Consider the following 22,751-nt stretch of genomic DNA (forward strand, 5'->3'; position numbering starts at 1 on the left):
AAGTTTTCTCGATTTTTGCCTCCGATGAGGCCCTTCCTAGTTTTCGTTTGATGTAATTTTTATACTACCGTGACCACCATCCTTTTCTCTACAGATTGACCAGAGTAAAACACCAAACCGCAACTCGCATCGGAGAAGCTGCCGCACCCGAGAGCCACGTCGTCGGTAAGTCTCAGTTTTTTGTAATTTTTTGGCCCACCGAGGGCCCTAGGGGTGTTTTATCACAGGAACCAATGCAAGTTTGGTCGAATCTAGCCAAAAACGGCCAGAAACGGCCAACCCGAGGCGGATCGCCGCCGCCGTGCCGTAATTCTGAAATTGCCCAAAAGGGCCCTACGTCTGATTTGGAGTTTTTTGGGGACATGTGCAGGTACCGGAAGTGTGTTTCAGTTTCCGAAAAAAAAAATTCAGCGAATCTAGGGACTGCCCATAGGCGTAGTGAGAACCCGATTTCAGACTCCAAAACAAGTAAGGATCTCTCACCCTATTTTCTATTACGACATTAAAGCTTAATAAATGATAAAACGGTATTTATGAATTAATAGATATGTATAATTAATTAAGGTTGCTAATGGAGCTCGAATCTGATGTATTTTTCGGTCAGGTGTTGTTTAATTTATTTTACAGATTTAAATGCAGTATGGTGCATGATGTGTTTATTCTATGGTTTTGTATGCATGAATCATTGTTTTATTTATTATAGTTTGAATTATTGTGAACTCGATGCTGTGTTGCCTTGTTTGGTGTCCATTACTAGTTTACGTGTTTATGTTTGATTGGATAATTGAGATTAAGAAAAGAATAGAAAAAGGTATGTGAATTGATAAATGGATAATGTCGACAGCCTAACTGGATCCATAGGGAACCCTACCGGGAACGTGGTCTCTCATATCGGACAGGGTATGGAGACTTTATGTGTTTTGGCGCCCATACCGGACGGGATATGGGGATGGCCCGTTTCACCCTCATACCGGACGGGGTATTGAGGTTTATGGTTTTGGCGCCCATATCGGACGGGGTATGGGGACAGCCCTGGAATTAAGTTATTAATATGAATGGTTCACGTGTAGCGGGGACCCCTTATGGATCCCCATGGATACTAGTAGACTGATAAAAGAAAAAATTTGTTGCTTGATGATTGAAATACAAAAGTATGATATGTGTTATGTTATAGAGTGTGCATGATCTTATGATGTTATTGCTTCTCATAAGTTGTTTTCATGAATCTCACTGAGGTAAGTGGACAGTAAATATTTTTATTATTGATAAATGAGTTTGTTATAAATTATGCTCCATTGGTCGTTTTTTGTTTTCTATCAACCTTTACTTCTGTGACAGTGAGATAGTGTGATGTCTTTACTGGGCTAGTATAGTTCATTCCTTACTTAACCATTTTAGATTAGGAGGACTTGGTTCTCGAGCCCGTTCTGCAGGAAGACGGCGAGTAGAAGCCAAAGAATTTATTAGTTTTCCTTATAGCATTCATTCATAGTATTTCCTTTAAGTTAGTTTATTCTTTCATACGTTAATTCATTTTGATTATTGTGTAAGGGATGTTAATCATAATCTATTTTATTTCGCTTCCGCACTTAGAATAAATATATACATTTCCTTTTTATTTCCGAAGCCGCTACAATTTTTGGATACATGATGCGTATTTTTGATTTATGTAGAAAAAACTAAAGAAACCCGGGAACCGCTAGAGGCCGCAGTAAAAAGAACAGTATTTTGAACACCGATCCAGGATACGAATCCTTCACCCTTTTCTTCCGTTATGGTAAATTAAAGTCTAATAATCAATAAACAGTGTGTTTTGTAAAAAGATCGAAATTTCTAAATTAATTACAGATTACTAGTGAAGTCAGAACCGATCAGTTTATATTTTTCCTAGCTTCATTGTTTATTTTCTCCTATACTATCTAAAATGCTTACTGTTACATCGTATGCTTTAATTTATTAATTTTAATTGCTTTCTCGTTTATCTAGTTTATCTACCCTTGTTGTCCTCATCTGTTGATTGGTTTGCAATAAATTTCTTGATCATGTCTCCCTTAATGTTAATCTATACTGCTTGTGTACTTATCACTCTATTGTTCTGTAAATATAGAATGAGTTGGTGGCATGTGATTAGTGGCTGGTGAATGATGTGAATATGTAACGGCCCCGGAATTTTAAAATGAAATATGTGTATTGAAAAGGTCAAATGCGAAAGCGTAATAAAAATTTTGATTAAACATCCCTTACACTAAAACCAAAAACGTGCTCAAAGTATAAAAGAACAAACTAACTAAAAGAGAAACTTGAAAATAAAAGCTATAAATATGACTACGGAGTCTTCAGGTGTCCCCTTCGCCGTCTTCCTGCGGAACGGGCTCGGGAACAATGTCTTCCTGATCTGAAATGATTAAATAAGGAATGAGCTACACCAGCCCAGTAAGGACATCACACTATCTCACCGTCACAGAGGTAAAGGTGGGTAGAAAACACAAAAAGACCAACGGAGCATAGTTTACAACAAATTCTTTTATCAATAATAAAATCCTTTACTATCCACTTACCTCGGTGAAATTCATAAAACAATATACGAAAGCAATAACATTATCATCATCACGAAATCATAGGAACTGTATAACATAATACTTATAACGCCTTTTGCATCTCAATCATTACACAACATATTTTTCCTTATTTACCAGCCTACTAGTATCCATGGGGATCCATAGGGGTCCTGCTACCCGTGAACCTTTAACACTTGTAATCAGATTCCAGGGCCGTCCCCATACCCCGTCCGGTATGGGCGCCAAAACTATAAACCTCAATACCCCGTCCGGTATGAGGGTGAAACGGGCCGTCCCCATACCCCGTCCGGTATGGGCGCCAAAACACATAAGGTCTCCATACCCCGTTCGGTATGAGAGACCACAATCCCGGTAGGGTTCCCTACGGACCCGGTCCGTCCACCATCTCCCAGGATATCTAGTCAGGCTGACCACATTATACAATTATCAATTTACATAACCTTTCATTCCCCTTTTCCTCAGTCAGCATCATCAAATCACACACAAACAAGCAACCAGTAATTCATGCCAAACCAGACAACATACAACATCGGGTTCTCAGTCATTCAACCCATAATCAATAAAATAGTGATATATGCACACGAAACTATGAAATGAAAACATCAGACCTCATACTGCATTTAAAACTGTAAAATAGGCCAAACAACAGCTGACCGACAAACACACCAGACTCGGGCTCCATTAGCGACCTTAAACAATTTCACACATCTATTGATTCATGAAATACCGTTTTATCATTTATTGAACTTTAATACCGTGATAGAAAATAGGGTGAGGGGTCCTTACTTGTTTCGGGGTCCGAATACGGCTCTACAGTGCGCCTACAGGCTGTCCCTAATTTTTTCTGAATTTTTTTCGGGGAACTGAAACGCACTACTGGTACCTGCACGTGTCCCAAAAAATCCCATATTAGACCCAGGGCCCCTTTCGGCCAATATCGCAATTCCGGCACGGCAGCTTCGCCGTGCTCCGGCTACGGTGCCGTCACTTGCGGCGGCAATTCGCCTCGGGTTGGCTGTTTTTGGCCGTTTCAGGCCGAATTCGGCCACACTTGCATCGGTCCCTGCGATAAAACAACCCTAGGGCCCTCGGGGGGCCAAAAAATTACGAAAAACCGAAGCTTACCGGCGGCGGTGCTTTCGGGTGCGGCGGCTCTCCGGCGAGGTTCGTGTTTTGGTGATTTGGCTCCGATCAACCTGTAGAGAAAAGAATGGTAATCACGGTGATATAAAAATTGTATCAAACGGAGGCCGAGAAGGGCCTCATTGGAGGCAAAAATCGAGGAGGGACGCGACGGCGCTGCTGGGTTTCGGCCGTTTGGCCGGGATTTTAGCTCCAATTTGGCCACAGGGGAACTCAGCGTGGAAAAACGAGCCAGGGGTATGAAATTTACCTCGATCGGCAGTCGGAAAACTCCCCGGTGCGGCGGCGGGTGGCGGCGACCGGCTCCTCCGGCGTCTGGTTCGTCTTCTCCGGCGAGGGCAGGCGGCTAGGGTTTTTGTGGTCAGGTGTGGGGGTTTTATTTATACCCTTTTGCCTTTTGATCACAGCCGTCCATTTTGATTAAATCTGGGCCGTCCGTTCTTGATTGAATCTGGGCCATCCGTGCGCGTGCATCTGGCTCGTCCGTGCGATTGCATCTGGGCCGTCCGTGCGCACGCTTGATCTGGGCCGTCCGTGCGCGCGGGGACGCATCTGGGCCGTCCGATCGCGCGCACGCAGATCGCCTTCGCCACGTGGCAGGTCCTGGTTGGCCAGGGCAGCTGACTAGGCCGCTGACGTGGCGCTGACGGGGCGCAATTTTTCTAAATTGCGTTTTGACCCCCGGTTTCCGATTTTCTTTTCAAAAATACCCTTAGAATCCTAATTTTCACCCATTTTTCCCAAAATCAATTTCAATTAAATCCAAATAATATTTTTACCCAATTTTACAATTATTATTATTATTATTATTTTATATATATATATATATATATATTTTTTAAATTATAAATTAAACTAAATAAATAAAATAAATAAAAATAAAAATTAATAAAAAATAATAATAAAAATGCTAAAATTATTGGGCGTTACAGAATATGTATGCTAAAGAGCTTACCGGATACCCTGGTATAAGTGTACGTGTAACAGCCCGAAAATTAGACTTTGAGTTTTAGTTGTGAAATTTGGGGAGAAATTAGAAAAATATGTAAAATAAATTAAAAATTATAATAATTTATTTGGGAATTAGAATGTTATTTAGAAAATTAAAATAAATTAGGAAAGTGTTTAAAATATATTAAAATTTGTAATTAATAAATTAAATTAAATTTTAAAAAAAAATAATTAGGAAATATTAAAATCAATAAAGTAATAAAATTAAATTAGAAAGAAAGTTAGAAAATTAATTAACTTAAAAATTGATTAGAAAATGTTAAATTTTGTAAATTAATTAAGCTAAATATTGTAAAATGAATATAAGAAAAAAAAAAGAAATAAATAAATAAATTAAAATTAAAAATTCACCATAATGGAAATGACCAATCAAATAAGAGTGGATGCATGTGAGATTGAAACATGGAAAGATTTGGAAATGGGATAGGGGTGGCCACCTGGCCACCATGCACATGGATGGGAAGATTCTCTCCCACTCCTAGGCTGCTGCCTCGTCTAATTAAACCACCTCATCATCCTTATCCTTTCCCCCATCATATAAATACCAAACAAAACATTTTTCTCCCTTTTTAATCCACCAAATAAAAGAGAAATAAGAGAAGAAAATAAGAACGGGGAGGAGAGGGAGAGAAATGATGGGAAGAAGAGAGTGAGAGAGCATTGGGAAGTTTGGTGCAGCGGAGGGAAAAAAAAGATTGAGAGGGGACACTGCGGGTGGCCTACCTACTGTGTGACCACCCTTCTCATGTAGGTTCTTCTTCCGAAAGATCCAAACGTGAGTTTTTTTCTTCTTCTTTTGTGATTCTCTTCCTAAATAGTTTATAATAACATGCATGATATTTAAAATAAATACATTTTAGTTTTACTTGATTTTAAATGAAAAACTTAAAATTAAATAGAAAGATGGTGAGAATAGTTTTGTAGATGCCCGAAACTTAAAGAAAAATAAATTCACAAATTAAATGCGGAAACGATTAATAGGATTAAAGTTTACATTCCTTACACAATAATTTTAAATACCTAATAAGGTTATGGGAATGTCCTTTCTAAAAGACAAATTGAAATTAAAGGAATCAAATAAAAAACGAATAACTGAGCATCTTAGGACAACCTTCACTAGCACTTGAAAGGAACCCGAATAGTGAACTACTCACAACCCTCTTACTGATCAGGATCTGGATCTTGGTTCTCTTGATCTGAAATAGTTAATGAAAGGGTGAACTATACTAGCTCAGTAGAATATCACACTAATCATATATACGAAAAAATTGAAAATTGGTAAAAAAAATCAAAAAAACAACTAATGGAGCCCTTGTTTTATTTAAATACATTTGAAACTTGAAGACATTTGTTTAATACTTACCATAACGAGTTTTTTAAAGAAAACTTATGAATACCCATATCCATATCACTTTTCACTTTCACACATAAAAGAACGAGAAACAATAATTTTCTTTTTTAACCTGTTTACTGGTACCTCTGGGGGTACATAAGGGTGTCCCCCCTACTCGTAAATCCGATATTTAATTTTACAATTGACCAACCGTCCCCATACCTTATCCAATAATTAGTGCTAAATATTCTATCGCCTCGATACCCCGTCCGATATGATAGTGAACCATATCTCCCAAACTTTTTTGGTAAGGGACTTTCCAGCCCCGTCCGACTGAGGTAACGTTCACGGAAGTGTTCCTTATGTACCAAGCTCATCTGCCCTTTCCCTAGGTAACCAACAAGTTTTTCACATATAGATTTTCATCAACAAACAATCAACAACTCATACCAATATCTCATATCACATTCACAGATCAATTAGACTACATTCATATTGACGATATATAACTAAAATAACCAGATAAGTTGATAAGACTATTAAACTATAAATTAAGAACATGTACTATACGAAAATCAAGCAAGTAGGACGGTAGAAGAAAATAAACAGAAAATCAATGCCATTATGAACTAATCGGTTCTGGCTCCACCAGTAAACTGTAATTATTTTTAGGATTTTTTAATTTTTCAAAAAAATACAAAATTATATATTGTTAAGTTTTAATTTACCGTAACGAAGAATAGGATGAGGGATCCTTACCCAAATAAGTATTTTGAGATATTGAGTTGTCTAGTACGCTTCCTAACGGGTACCGAGTTCCCTGAATTTTTTCTGTGAAATTTAAAATATATACCTAAAAATACCCAAAAAAATCAAAAATCGGTGTCCAAAACTCATTCCAGCCAATTTTGGAGTTTCGGCACGGTACCATCGCTGTGCTCCAATGCCAATTCTACCACTCACGGTGGCAACTCACCTCAGTCTGACCGGTTTTTCCTATATCCCTATAAAAAATACGTTAGGGAACTTGGTTGGCCAGAAAATCACAAAAAAAATTGAACCTATCGACGGGGGGCACCTCCGGGCACGACAACTCCGCCAGTCCTCCTTCGCGGCTGAGGTTCTTTCTTTAACTACCCTATATAGAAAAGAACAATGAACACAACGATCAAAAAATTACATGAAACGAGAATCGGAAAGAGACTCATTAGAGAGATTTTAGGATTTTAGCCGTGGCGGTTCCGCCGGACTTTACCCGCGGTTTTGAACTCACCCGCCGTCTCTCTTGCTCCAATTTGGCCATAGGGGTACTCGAAATTGAATGTTGAGGGGGTAGAGAGAATTTTTACCTTTTTTGGTGGTCGGCGGTGGCTCCGATGCAGCGGTGGTTGGCGGTCGGCCTCCTTCTTCGGCATCTAGTTCAACTTCTTCGGTGGGGGCTTGCAGCTAGGGTTTAAGTTCTCGTGTGATGCAAAATATTTATAATAATCTTGCGTTGATCTGGGTCATCCATCACAATCGACTCGTCCGTCTGATCACACATAAGGAGAAAATGAATATGTACCGTTCATCGCGATTAATCTCGACCGTCCGATCATGCCTAAGGGAGAAATGGATCCGGCTGTCCACGTCCGTGGGATCGATCTTGGGTCGTTCGATCACAAGACACGCATATCGCCAACGTGGCCTCATGCGTGGCATCGACATCGCCGCACCTTGCCATGCGGCGCACTCCAGTTTGTTGAGGCTGCTGTTTGAGCTATATGGCCAAACTTTTTCTTTTTGCACTTTGACCCCTGTTTCTAATTTTTCTTTAAAAAATATTCCCAGAACCTAAATTTTTATTCTTTTTTTCTAAAATTATTTTCAATCTCGTCCTTAATTTATTTTTCTCAAAATTCTACTTAAATAAAAATAAAATTAATTATTTATTTATTTTTAATAATGAAAGAATAAAATAATTATCTCGAGTCATTTTTCGGGTATGAGTATTACAACTCTCCCCCTTTAAGAAAATTTGGTGACTCAAATTGGTCACTCTTTCACTCAGTCGAATAGCTGAAGGTATTGAGCTTTGAAGCTTGATTCCAGTTCCCAAGTGGCCTCTTCCTACGTATGGTTCTGCCATAGGACTTTGATGAATGGAATTTCTCAGTTGCAGAGTACTATACTCTTCTGGTCTACAATGCCTACTGATACCTCCTCATATAATAGATCCTCCTGAAGTAAAGGGGGCTCATGGGACAGGATGTGTGAGAGGTCCTGGTTGTATTTACGTGGCATAGATACATATAACACATTATGAACCCTATATAGCTCTGGAGGTAGTACTAGTCTGTAGGCAATAGTACCAATTCGGTCTAAGATCTCAAATGATCCGATGAACCGGGGATTTAATTTTTTCCTCTTACTAAACCTACTAATCCCTTTGAAAGGAGTAACCTTAAGAAACACTCGGTCACCTTTCTCAAATTCCAAATCTCTCATCCAAGAGTCTGCATAATTTTCTGCCTGCTTTGAGTTATCTGGATGCTCTTCCTGATCTTAACTTCTTGGCTGTAGTTTCCTCCACAAGATCTAGTCTGAATAATTTTCTATCACCCACCTCTTCCCAACAGATCGGTCATCTATATAGGCGGCCATACAATGTATCGTATAGAGTCATACAAATACTTCTTTGTTAGCTATTATTGTAGACAAACTCTATCAGAAGTAGGTGGTCATCCCAATGGCCCCCAAAGTTTAGAACACAAGCTCGAAGCATATTTTCTAGTATGCAAATCGTCCTATTTGATTATCCATCGGTTTGAAGGTGGAATGCGGTGCTAAGGGACAATTTCGTTCTTATGACTTGCTAAAAACTAGACCAAAATTGAAAAATAAACCTAGGGTTTCTGTCGGATACCACTGACACTAAAACTTCATCTAACTTAACTATCTCTTGGGTATACATTCTTGCTAACTTGTCCAATGGGTCGGTCATCCTAATAGCCAAGAAGTGAGAAGACTTGGTGAGTCGGTCGATAATTACCCAAGTGGCATTATGTCCTGAGCGTGCCTTAAGCAAACTTGTTATGAAATTCATTATGATATGTTCCCACTTCTACTCTAGGATCGGTAATAGCTTAAGTAACTCGTCTGGGCATTGATGTTCTACCTAAACCTTTTGGCATACTAGATACTTGAAAATAAAGTCGGGTACCTCTCTCATCCCACTCCGCCAAACCGGAGTTGTATACTTTGATACATTTTAGTACTTTCGGGATGTATGTCGAACTTGAAGCTGTGAGCCTATGTCATGATGTCTCTTTTTAGTTCATTGTCATCTAGAACACACACTCTATCCTGAAACCTGAGCAATCAATTGGCAGAGACTCAAAATTCTTGATGTCATCCCTGTTTTACATATCTCTTGAGGGCGGCTATGGTGGAATCAATTAATTGGGCTTCTCTTACTCTTTCGATCAATTTGGGCTGGACAACCAGTTGGGCCAAGCATGCAACCCTCTTTAAGTCCTGAAGTCGTATATGTTGTACAGCCCCTATTACCCTGTATTCAGAAACTATTATGTGAGCTAACATACCTGTATTTTTTTTGTTGAGCGCATCCGCTACTACATTGTTCATGTTTGGGTGATACAAGATATTATAATCATAATCTTTGAGAAGTTCTATCCAACACCTCGAATGTATATTCAGATCCTTCTGACTGAATATGTGCTTCAAGCTCTTATGGTCAGTAAAATCTCAAAAGTCTCCCCATATAGGTAGTGGCACCAACTCTTTAAGGCATGGATAATAGCGACAAGTTTCAAGTCGTGGGTGAAGTAATTTTTCTTATGACTCTTCAACTGTCTGGACCTATATGCTATGACCTTGTCATGTTGCATCACAACACAATGCAATCCCAGGTAAGAGACATAACTGTACACTATATATCCACCTGTTCCACTCAGTAAAGCCAATACGGGTACAGTAGTCAATCGTTTCTTGAGTTCTGTAAAGCTCCTTTCGCAGTCCACATTCTATTCAAACTTAATATTTTTCTTTATGAGCCAGGTCAAAGGAGTGGGTAACCTGGAAAATTCTTCTACAAACTTGCGGTAATAACCTGTCAATTTCTCTCATCCAAGCACTGCCTCAACTTTTTTGGGGTTCACTGATACTTCATCTCTTAATATGATGTGTCCTAGAAAGATAGTATGCTCGAGCTATAACCCATACTTGCTCAATTTTGCATACAATTTTTTCTCCTTGAGAACCTGCAAAACCTGAGTCAAGTAGTGAGCGTGTTCCTCTTTGCACTTTAAATAGACCAAGATATCATCGATAAATATAATGACGAACTGATCCAAGAATTGTCTGAAAATTATGTTCATCAAGTCTATAAAAATAGCTGGTGCGTTGGTTGGTCTAAAATGCATGACTAGGAACTCATAATATCCGTACCTAGTTTTGAAAGTTGTCTTGGGAATATCCTCTGCCTTGATCTTTACTAATGGTAACTCGAATGCAAAACTATTTTGGAGAAGACCTGGGCACCTTACAACTGGTCAAAAATGTCATCAATTCTGAGGAGGGGGTACTTGTTCTTAATCATAACTCGGTTCAATCTCCTATAGTCAATACACAATCATAACATCCCATCTCATTTTCTTGCAAATATAACTCCAGCACCCTAATGAGATACACTATGTTGGATAAACCCACTATCTTGTAATTTATTGATCTGTTTCCTCAGTTCTTCCATCTCAACACAACTCATGCCATAAGGAGCAACAGACTGAAGATTTATGGTGAACTCAACTTTCATGTTCACTGACAGTCCGGGTAGTTCATCATAAAATACATCCAGAAATTCTTGGACTATCGGGATCTCTTGAATATAAACTTCTTTCTTAGGTTTACCTAATATAGAGAAGACAACTGAGTTAAAGCACTATATAATGAGAAAAATACTATAGTGAAATAACATTTAATATTTTCATTAACTTGTAAATGGCTTTTCGTTAGGAGGGTTGAATACAAGTTTCTTGTAAAAATAATCAACAATGGCTTTGTACGCCACTAACTAGTTCATTCCCAAGATTACATCAAATTCTCATGTGTCAATCTCTATCAAGTCCGCACTTAATTTCCTACATACTATGTCTATGATACAAGTTTTGTATATAACATTCCCTAGTAGTGTTTTACTTCTAGGAGTAGATATCAACAACATAAAATCAAGTTTTTTCAGTGATACATTTAAGTTTTATGTAAAAGTATGTGAGACAAATAAATGTGAAGCACCAGTATCAATCAAAATATGTGCAATATGATCACAGATAGTGTACGTATCCTGTATCACGTCCGAGTTAGCTCCAGCATCTTACTGAGTTAGATTGTAAGCTCTGCCCTGGATAAGAAGTCTGGCCTGGTTCTGATTCCGCAGGCATTCTCTCATGTAATCCCACATATGCGACAAGTATTATTGAGACGATAGCAGGGTCGGTCCCCATAATCTTTACTATAGTGCTGCCAAGTCCTACCGCGTCCTGTTACTGGAGCCTAAGGAGGAGCCTGAGTCACTGGCTTAAGTCTCTTATTCTACTGAACCGGTGTAGTGGGTGCTGGTCTGCGGTGTGAAACCAGGGGTCTGCGATTCCCCACTGCTAGAGGAAATATGCGAAGGTACTTCTCCATTAGTTGTGCTTTGGCAAGAATGGCTGAATAGGTACTAAGTTCAAATACGTACAACTATTATCTGATCTTAGGGCGGAAGCCCCACTCAAACATTTTTATCTTCCTACCCTCATCCATCATGCTCTCAGGGGAATATTGTCCCAACTCTATGAACTTTTGAGCCTATTCTGACACAGTCATCTCACCTTGGACTAGGTGTGCAAACTTCATCTCCTTCAAATGTTGGAGGTGCTCTGGGAGGTACTCTACATTAAAGGCCATAAGGAACTATTCCTAAGTGACTGGACATGGTAGGGTGGCCTGCTTGAGCTGCCACTAGCAGTTTACCTCTCCTATAAACATATAGGTGGCATATACAATATTCTATTCAGGAACCACCCTAAGAGTCGCAAATGCCTTCTCTGTCTCAGCTAACCAATACTCAGCCTCTTCAAAATAGGATGCACCTGCAAAGGTAGATGAGTTTAGTCTCTTGTACCTTTCAATGTAGCATGAGTCCATCATGGGTAGAACTGGGTCCCATGGAAGAGGAACTAAATTTTGCTGGAGAGGGACTGGGTGGCCCTATGGTGGTGCTGGATGATACGGTGGAGCTACTGGATTGCACTATGGCGGTACTAGATGATGCGGTAGAGGCACAGAATTATACTGTGGTGGTGCTAGGTAGTATGGTGGAAAAGTAGGGTTGTACTAGGGTGGCTCCAGATCTTCCTACTATAAGGATGGCTCAAATTACGACAGCGGGGGAGGGTCAAGCAACTCCCTCCTTTCCTCTCAGGCCTGCTAGGTAGAGATAAGTCTCTCCAGCATATCAAAGAGTCAGTCAACATTCTCTCGAAGTGAGCCATCCCCGGCTGATCGATTTAGTGGGGATCTTCTTATTCTTATTTTCTTGTACCTATATTTCATAAAGAAAGGTTGAGTGATAGTTTGTATTTAGTATTTTTAAGTTTTTGTGTAAGGAATGGTTCCAAGGAATGTTGCTCTAATACCAACTGTAGATATCTGGAACTTAAAGGAAAATAAATTCATAAATTAAATACGAAAGTGATTAATAGAGTTAGGGTTTACATTCCTTACACAATAATTTTGAATGCCCAATAGGGATATGAGAATGTTTCTTTTAAAAGATAAACATAAATTAAAGAAATAAAATAAAAAGTGAATAACTAAGCATCCTATGACAACTTTCACTAACACTTGAAGGGAGTCCGAATAGTGAACTACTCACAACTTTCTTACTGATCGGGATCTGGATTTTGGTCCTCTTGATCTGAAATAGTTAATGAAAGGATGAGCTACACTATCCCAGTAAGAATATCACATTAATCATAGATAGGAAAACTAAAGATTGGTAAAAAATTAAAAAAAATAACTAATAGAACCCTTGCTTTATTTAAATACATTTGAAACTTGAAGACATTTTTTTAATACTTACTATAATGAGTTTTTCAAAGACAACCTATGAATACCCATATTCATATCACTTTTCACTTTCACACATAAAAGAATGAGAAACAATAACTTTTCTTTTTAACCTATTTATTGGTACCCTTGGGGGTCCATAGAGGTATCCCCCTACTCGTAAACCTAATATTTAATTTTATAATTGACTGACCGTCCCCATACGCCATCCGATAATTGGCGCTAAATATTCTATCGCCTCGATACCCCGTCCAGTATGAGGATGAACTATATCTCCCAAACTTTTTCGATAAGGGACTTCCCAGCCCCGTTTGACTAAGGTAACGTTTACAGTAGAGTTCCCTATGTACCAGACTCGTCCGCCCTTTCCCTAGGTAACCAACAAGTCTTTCACATACAAATTTTCATCAACAAATAACCAACAACTCATATCAATATCTCATATCACATTCACAGATCAATTAGACTACACTCATGCTAACGATATATAACCAAAATAACCAGATAAGTTGATAAGACTATTGAACTACAAATTAAGACATGTACTATACGAAAATCAAGCAAGTAGTATGGTAGAAGAAAATAAACAGGAAATCAAGACAATTATGAACTAACTAGTTACGACTCCACTAGTAATTTAATTATGTTTAAGATTTTCTAATTTTTTATAAAAATAGAAAATTATACATCTTTAGCCCTCAATTTACCGTAACAGAGAATAGAGTGAGGGATCCTTACCCGAATCAATATTTCGAAACGTTGAGTTGTTTATTATGCCTCCTAACGGGTATCGGGTTTCTTGAATTTTTTTCTGTAAAATTCAAAACACTTTTTACCTACCTAAAAATACCCCAAAAATCTAAAATTGATGTCCAAAACTCATTTTAGTCAACTTTGGGGTTCTGACATAGCAGCACCGGCTCCACCATCGATAGCGGTTGTTTGCCTCGGCCTAGCCAGTTTTGACCGGTTTTGGCCGTATCCTTGCAGAAAAACACGTTAGAGGCATTGGTTGGCCGAAAAATCACAAAAAAACTGAACCTACCAGCGGGGGGACCTCCGGGTACGGCAGCTCTGCCGGTCCTCCTTTGCGAGTGAGATTCTTTCTTCGGCTACTCTGTACAAAAAATGACGATGAACACAATGATAAAAAAATCACGTGAAATGGGAATTAGAAAGGGGCTCACCAAAGGGATTTTGGGGTTTCAGCCAGGGTGGCTCAGTCGGGCTTTGTCCACAGTTTCTGGCTCACATGTCGTCCCTCTTACTCTGATTTCGCCATAGGGTAACTTGGAATTGAATTTTGAGTGGGTAGGGGAAATTTTTACCTTTTTTGGCAGTTAGAGGTGGCTCCGGTGCGGCGGCAGTCGGTTGTCGGCCTCCTTCTCTGACATATAACTCTTTTTCTCTAGTGGGGGCTGACAGCTAGGGTTTAGATTCTCATGTGATGTAAAGTATTTATAACAATCCCACGTTGATCTGAACTATCCATCGCAATCGATGTCTCTGTTCAATCGTGCTTAAGGAGAAAATGAATTTGAACTGTTCATCGTGATTAATCTCGACCATCCAATCGTGCCTAAAAGAACGGATCCGGACCCTCCATGCGTGCAGGATCCTGGGCCGTCTAATCGCAGGGCACGTGGATCGCCAACGTGGCCTCCTGTGTGGCACCGACATCAGCGCACCTTACCATGCAGCGCGCTCAGATTCATCGAGACTACTGGCTGGGCGGTCCTGCGTGGGCGCTCCGATTTGACCCCCTGTTTCTAATTTTTCTTTCAAAAACACCATCAGAACCCAAGTTTTCACTCTTTTTTTTCCAAAATTATTTTCAATAATGTCCCTAATTCATTTTTTTCTTAAAATTCAACTTAAATAAAAATAAAATAAATTAATTAACTATTTTAATCAATAATTAAAAAATAAAAAAATTATCTCGGGTTGTTTTTCAGGCCCAAATATTACAAGTTTGGTGTAGTGAGAGGGTGATAAAAATTAAGTTATACCTATATATATGTACATATATTTATCTAGGATATATGTGGTGTATATATATGTATATATTTATGCAAATGAGATATACATATATAAACTATAATGAATATGTGAAATATATTTATTTCCATGAATTTTGATGTAAATGTATGAAGGGAAACAAAAAGTACATATATATATAAGTATATTGTGTATGTATATTTTTTTATGTGTGTATACATAAATATATATATATATACATATGACTATGTATAAATAAATGCATGTATGGGTATATATGATTAAAATAATATTTTGTATGCATGTATAATCCTTATGTTTTAATAAGTATTTATATATGTAATAACAGAAATAATAATATTTAGATGACAGAAATAAACTTTATAACTATAGTCATAAATTTACAATATGGTGTAAGTTAAGAGCAGAAAAATATGATAAATCAATAAATTTAGAAGAAAAATGTGTGTACTATAAATATATATATATATAAGTATGCATGGTGTATTTGTGTTTAATATAATAATATATGTAAGTATAGTTTATATATATAGAAATGGATTTTGATAAAGATAAGTATGATTAACCTAATATATAAACATATATTATAAAAATAAATGGTAATGGAGGGAGATTTTACACATATATATATAAGTAATGTTATAAGTTTTATAATTATAATTACATAATTGTATCTAATAATATAAATAAAAAACAATAGTAATAAGATATATATATATATATATCTTATTAGAGGACAACAATAAATTTTATAACTATAGTCATAAATTTACAATACAGTATAAGTTAAGAGCAGAAAAATATGATAAATAAATAAATTTAGAAGAAAAATGTGTGTGTACTATAAATATATACATATATATAAGTATGCATGGTGTATTTGTGTTTAATATAATAATATATATAGGTATAGTTTATATATATAGAAATGGATTTTAATAAACATAAGTATGATTAACACAATATATAAACATATATTATAAAAATAAATGGTAATGGAGGGAGATTTTACATATATATAAGTAATGTTATAAGTTTTATAATTATAATTACATAATTGTATCTTGTGTGTGTGTGTGTGTAAACAAATTAATGAATTTTGTTTTGAATATAATAAATGATATAAGAAAATGAATTAAGAAAATAGAAAAAGAATATTTTTTTTAGGATGGAATGAATAATAGATAAAATAAATTAAAAAGAAATTATTAATTAATTAAAGCAAGATTAATATAAAATGATAAGAAAGTATTATTTACTAAATTATGTAATTAATCAAATAGACAAAATAAAGAAAAGTTAAATTGAATGATCATTTTAGTAACTAGAATAGCTATAGAAACGAGATAGACATGCAATATGATTGCATGAATTAGGTTTATCGCTGACTTGAGAAGACTTAGTTGTTGTGCGAGTTTTTGTTAATATTTAGGTGGTGTTTGGAACTCAAATCAGAATCATTTAGCTCTGAAATCTGTAAGTATATATAGTAACTATCCTGAAGTCACATTCACATGTTTTCAAAAATGTATTCAGGCAAAAACCTAATTAAATTTTGATAAAGTTTATAAAATTAAGGAATCAGGATTGATAATCAAGTAAGTGGAAGAAATTGAAAAATAGTGATACTGAATATTTTAATTTGTCATTTGCTTGTTGCTTGATTGTTGAATGAAGATTGCATATTTTAAGTACTGTATAGTTGATGGTATGATAAGTTGAATAGTCTGAGTAAAAAATTAATGATACTGCAAATTCACTAATAAAATCATGAATATATAAAATAACTCTCACAAATAAAATAAGATCAACAAAAAAAAAATACATATTCTTATATCAAATTAGGGATTCTAAATAAAACTAAAAACTAAAAATAATAAAAAATTAAAACATGAATAATAAACAAAATGATAATTTAATAAGTTACAATAAACATGAAAGTATATGATTAAGGGGAGTTAGTGAGTTCTATAAGGATGGAAAAGAGACAAATTGAGAGAATTAGAACAGTGTGAGATATATAGTTAAGTTAACTAAGAAAGTATATAAAGTCTCTACAGAATATAATTAGTTTGTTAGAAATAAATAAATAAATAATATCAATCTTAACTATAATAGGAAGAAAAACAAAATAAAACAAAAACTTAGAAAAAGCAAAAATTTAGAGATAACTCATTTAAGATTGATATGACTGAAATTCAACGGTGTGATGAACCCTATCCTTGGGTAGATGAAAACCCTTCCAGACATGGTTAGGGTTTGCGTTATGTTCTGGGTCACCTAAGGACAGACTGTTATGACCATTGTGTGTGTTTTGCCTGTGTGTGCATCCCCTTATGATAGTGAAAATCCTGATCTCACAATGGTACCAATTGGATAACAGTTTTATTCGTCCAATCTCAAAAAAACCTTTAAAACTTTAATAACTTTAAATTGATTATTGTATTGGGGCAAATGAAGAATCGGAGATATCCACCGAGGGGTTACAGGTGTCTCGATTTAGTCAAAAATTTGTAAAAAATTATGATATGTGGATTTGTGGGATAAATATGGATTAGAAAAAAACTTATGGATGAGTATGTTTTTAGAACTAGATGTGATGTGATAATAGTGTACGATATGAGTGGTTACAATTAGGGAATTAGGAAAGGAAAGAAATTAGGGAGATAATGAGAAAATAATGAGAAAGAGTAATTTTAAGAGATAACTAGTAAAGGATAATAGTAAGGGAAAACGAGTAGATAGAAGGAAATTAGGGGGAACAATGAGAGATGAGATAAGAAATGGAATATCTATGCATTTCATGGTTTTCAAACATAAAGAGAAATAAAGGTTTTACATTTCTGATTGACTGTATGTTGATATGTCGCATGCTTAGGGTGTAGTATATTCGGTATACTTACTAAACCCGTTGTTTTGCTTATTTCATTCAAATTCTAATCACTTTTTCATATCAGGCTGAGGAAGATAATTTAGAGAGCCAAAATCAGAAATTTCATGTTTTGGTTTTCATCTGATGAGTTTTATTCCAGTTATGAACTCTACAGAATTTTATAATTTCATAATATAAATTATGTTACATGTTGTACAAGGGATGAATAGCTTCTATTGTATTTTAGTTTAAATTTATATTGTATTCTCTGGTTCAGTTGTGTTTGGCGGTGTGATTTCTCGTTGAAGAACTGCGAGCCATCTCAGTACGGACCCGGTGCATAAAAATTTTTTACTGTAGACATTACCCTCAGTCGAACAGGACTGAAAAGTCTCACACTGAAAGGGGTTGGAAGGTATAGATTATCCTTATACCGGATGGGTAATCGAGATGGTGGTATGTTTGGCGTCCATCACCAGACGGGGTATGAGAATGACCAGTTGATTGATAATTTGATATTAGGTGTAACACCCAAAATTTTTTTTTTATTTAATTTAATTTAAATTAATTTTTGTGAATATAAAAATATTAATAATGATAAAATTGGGTAAAAATATTATTTAGATTTAATTGAAATTGATTTTGGAAAAAATTGGTGAAAATTTAGATTCTGGGGGTATTTTTGAAAAGAAATTCGGAAACCGGGGGTCAAAACGCAATTTAAAAAAATTATGCCCTGTCAGCACCACGTCAGCAACCACGTCAGTGGCCCAGTCAGCGGCCCTAGCCAACCAGGACCTGCCGCGCGGCAAGGCCACGCCGACCCGGGAACGGGCCACGTGGGCGATCCGCGTGCGCGCGATCGGACGGCCCAGATGCGTCCCCGCGCGCACGGACGGCCCAGATCAAGCGTGCGCACGGACAGCCCAGATACACGCGCACGGACGGTCCAGATTTAATCGCGATAGATGGTCCAGATTTAATCTAAATTAAATCGCGATCGAACGGCCCAGATTAAATCAAGATGGACGGCTGTGATTAAAAGGCAAAGGGTATAAATAAACCCCCCACACCTGACCACAAAAACCCTAGCCGCCAGCCCTCACCGGAGAAGACGAACCAGACGCCGGAGGAGCCGGCCGCCGCCACCCGCCGCCGCACCGGGAAGTTTTCCGACCACCGATCGAGGTAAATTTCATACCCCCTGCTCGTTTTTCAATGCTGAGTTCCCCTGTGGCCAAATCGGAGCCAAACTCCTGGCCAAACGGCCGGAAAACACGGCCGAAACCCAGCGGCGCCGCCACACCCCTCCTCGGTTTTTGCCTCCGATGAGGCCCTTCCCGGCCTCCGTTTGATACAATTTTTATATCACCGTGATCACCATTCTTTTCTCTACAGGTTGATCAGAGCCAAATCACCAAAACACGAACCACGCCGGAGAGCCGCCGCACCCGAGAGCACCGCTGCCGGTAAGCTTCAATTTTTTCGTAATTGTTTGGCCCCCCGAGGGTCCTAGGGTTGTTTTATCACAGGGACCGATGTAAGTGTGGCCGAATTCGGCCGAAAACGGCCAACCCGAGGTGAATCGCCGCCGCAAGCGGCGGCACCGCAGCCGGAGCACGGCGGAACCGCCGTGCCGGAATTGCGATATTGGCCGAAAGGGGCCCTAGGTCTGATTCTGAGATTTTTGGGACACGTGCAGGTACCGGTAGCGTGTTTCAGTTTTTCGAAAAAAAATTCAGAAAATTTAAGGATAACCCGCAGGCGCTCGGAAAAGCCTATTTCGGGTCCCGAAAACAAGGATTCCTCACCCTATTTCCTATCACGGTATTAAAGTGCAATAAATGATAAAATGGTATTTCATGAATCAATAGCTGTGTGAAATTGTTTAAGGTTGCTAATGGAGCCCGAGTCTAGTGTATTTGTCGGTCAGTTGTCGTTTGTTCTATTTTACAGTTTTAAATGCAGTATGATGTCTGATGTTTTTATTTCATAGTTTCGTGTGCATGTATCACTGTTTCATTGATTGTGGACTGAATGACTGAAAACCCGATGTTGTGTGTTGTCTTGTTGGCATGAACTACTGGTTTGCATGTTTGTGTGTGACTTGATGATGGTGACTAAAGAAAAAGGGATAAAAGGTTATGTGAATTGGCAAACGGATAATGTGGACAGCCTGACTAGCTATCCTGGGAGATGGTGGACGGACTGGGTCCGTAGGGAACCCTACCGGGAACGTGGTCTCTCAAACCGGATGGGGTATGGAGACCTTATGTGTTTTGGCACCCATACCGGACGAGGTATGGGGACGGCCCGTTTCACCCTTATACCGGACGGGGTATTAAGGTTCATGATTTTGGCGCCCATACCGGACGGGGTATGGGGACGACCCTGGAATCAGGTTATAAATGTTAAGAGTTCACGGGTAGCGGGACCCCTATGGATCCCCATGGATACTAGTAGGCTGGTAAAGAGGAATTATGCTGTTTAAAGATTGAAATGCAAATGCGTGATAAATGTTGTATTATAAAGTCTATGTGATAACGTGATGATGATAATGTGTTGCTTGTGTATTGTTTTATGGATCTCACCTAGGTAAATGGAAAGTAAACATTTTTATGAACAAATGGGTTTATTACAAATTATGCTCCATTGGTCATTTTTGTTTTTTACCCACCCTTACTGGGCAGTGAGGTAGAGTGATGTCTTTATTGGGCTAGTGTAGCTCACTCGTTACTTAACCATTTCAGATCAGGAAGACGTGGTTTTCGAGTCCGTTCCGCAGGAAGACGGCGAAGGGGATGCCTAAAGATCCCATAGTTATAATTATAGTTCTTACTTTCGAACATTTATTTTAATTAGTTTATTCCCTCATTTGTTGAACACATTTTGGTATTGCGTAAGGGATGTTAATTGCAATGTTTAATACGCTTCCGCAAATTTAGATTATTTATCTATATATATGCCTTTCCAATATTAAATTTTTCCAGGACTGTTACATTAGGTTCACACGTAGGAGGATATCCATATGGATCCCTAGAGATACTGGTAAGTAGGTAAGGATGTAAGTTTTTTGCTATTATTCATTTAAGTGTGAAATAAAAATATTATTTGTGTTATTATCTTCACAGATCTATTTTAGAAACTCGTAAGGGTAAGTATGAAATAAGGGTTCTTAGATTGTAATTTTACATGATATTAAGAATTTTAATAAATGAAGATTATAATGTAACGGCCCCGGAAATATTAAAATGAAATGAGTATTTAAATATATCAAATGCGGAAGCGAGATCAAAATTTCAGTTAACATCCCTTACACGAAAAACCAAAAACGTACTTAAAATATAAAAGATTAAACTAACTAAGAGAGAAACTCGAAAATAAAACTATGAGTATGACTACAGAGTCTCTAGGTATCCCCTTCGTCGTCCTCCTGCGGAACGGGCTCGGGAACCATGTCTTCCTGATCTGAAATGGTTAAATAAGGAGTGAGCTACACTAGTCCAGTAAGAACATCATGATATCTCACCGTCACGGAGGTAAAGGTGGGTAGAAAAACACAAAAAGACCAATGGAGCATAATTTACAATAAACTCGTTTATTAACATGAAAACCTTTACCATCCACTTACCTCGGTGGAATTTATGAAAACAATATAAGAAAAATAATAACATTATCACAATCATGGAATAATATAAGCTGTAAAACATAGCACTTATCACGCCTTTTGTAATTCAATCATTATACAACATATCCTTTTCTCATTTACCAGCCTACTAGTATCCATGGGGGGTCCCTAGGGGTCCCGCTACCCGTTAACCTTTAACATTCATAATCAGTTTCCAGGGCCGTCCCCATACCCCGTCCGGTATGGGCGCCAAAACCATAAACCTCAATACCCCGTCCGGTATGAGGGTGAAACGGGCCGTCCCCATACCCCGTCCGGTATGGGCGCCAAAACCATAAGATCTCCATACCCCGTCCGGCATGTGAGACCACAATCCCGGTAGGGTTCCCTACGGACCCGGTCCGTCCACCATCTCCCAGGATATCTAGTCAGGCTGACCCCATCATACAATTATCAGTCTACACAATGTTTCATTTCCCTTTTCCTCAATAAGCATCATCAATTCACATTTAAACAAGCAAATCGTAATTCATGCCGAACAGACAACATACAGTATCAGTTCTTCAGTCATTCAACCCATAATTAATAAAACAGTAATATATGCATTCGAAACTATAAAATGAACACATCAAACCCCATAATGCATTTAAAGCTGTAAAACAGTGTAAAACAGGCCAAATAACAGTAAATCATCAATCACACTAGACTCGGGCTCCATTAGCAACCTTAAGCAATTTCACACATGCGTTAATTCAAGAAATACCGTTTTATCATTTTGAACTTTAATACCGTGATAGGAAATAGGGTGAGGGGTCCTTACTTGTTTTCGGGATCCGAATACGATTCACAGTGCGCCTGCAGGCCGTCCCTAATTTTCCTTGAATTTTTTTCGGGGAACTGAAACACACTAACAGTACCTGCACGTGTTCCAAAAAAATCCAAATTAGGCCCAGGGCCCCTTTCGGACCAAATCGCAACTCCGGCACGGCGGCTCCGCCGTGCTCCGGCGACGGCGCCGCCGCTGGAGGCGGCGAGTCGCCTCGGGTTGGCTGTTTT

General features: G+C 37.9%; 1 long non-coding RNA gene across 1 annotated transcript; it reads left to right on the forward strand.

Moving 5' to 3' along the window:
• Nucleotides 1-5,281: 5,281 nt before the first annotated feature.
• On the forward strand, nt 5,282-22,213 carry LOC148253071 (uncharacterized). Its single transcript, XR_015813326.1, has 3 exons — nt 5,282-5,508; nt 18,345-18,551; nt 20,818-22,213. It is a non-coding gene; the product is annotated as an uncharacterized LOC148253071 (long non-coding RNA).
• Nucleotides 22,214-22,751: the final 538 nt, after the last annotated feature.

The sequence above is a fragment of the Carica papaya genome, chromosome 7 (assembly GCF_054855325.1).
Source record: "Carica papaya isolate Zhongbai chromosome 7, ASM5485532v1, whole genome shotgun sequence".
Lineage (NCBI taxonomy): Eukaryota > Viridiplantae > Streptophyta > Magnoliopsida > Brassicales > Caricaceae > Carica > Carica papaya.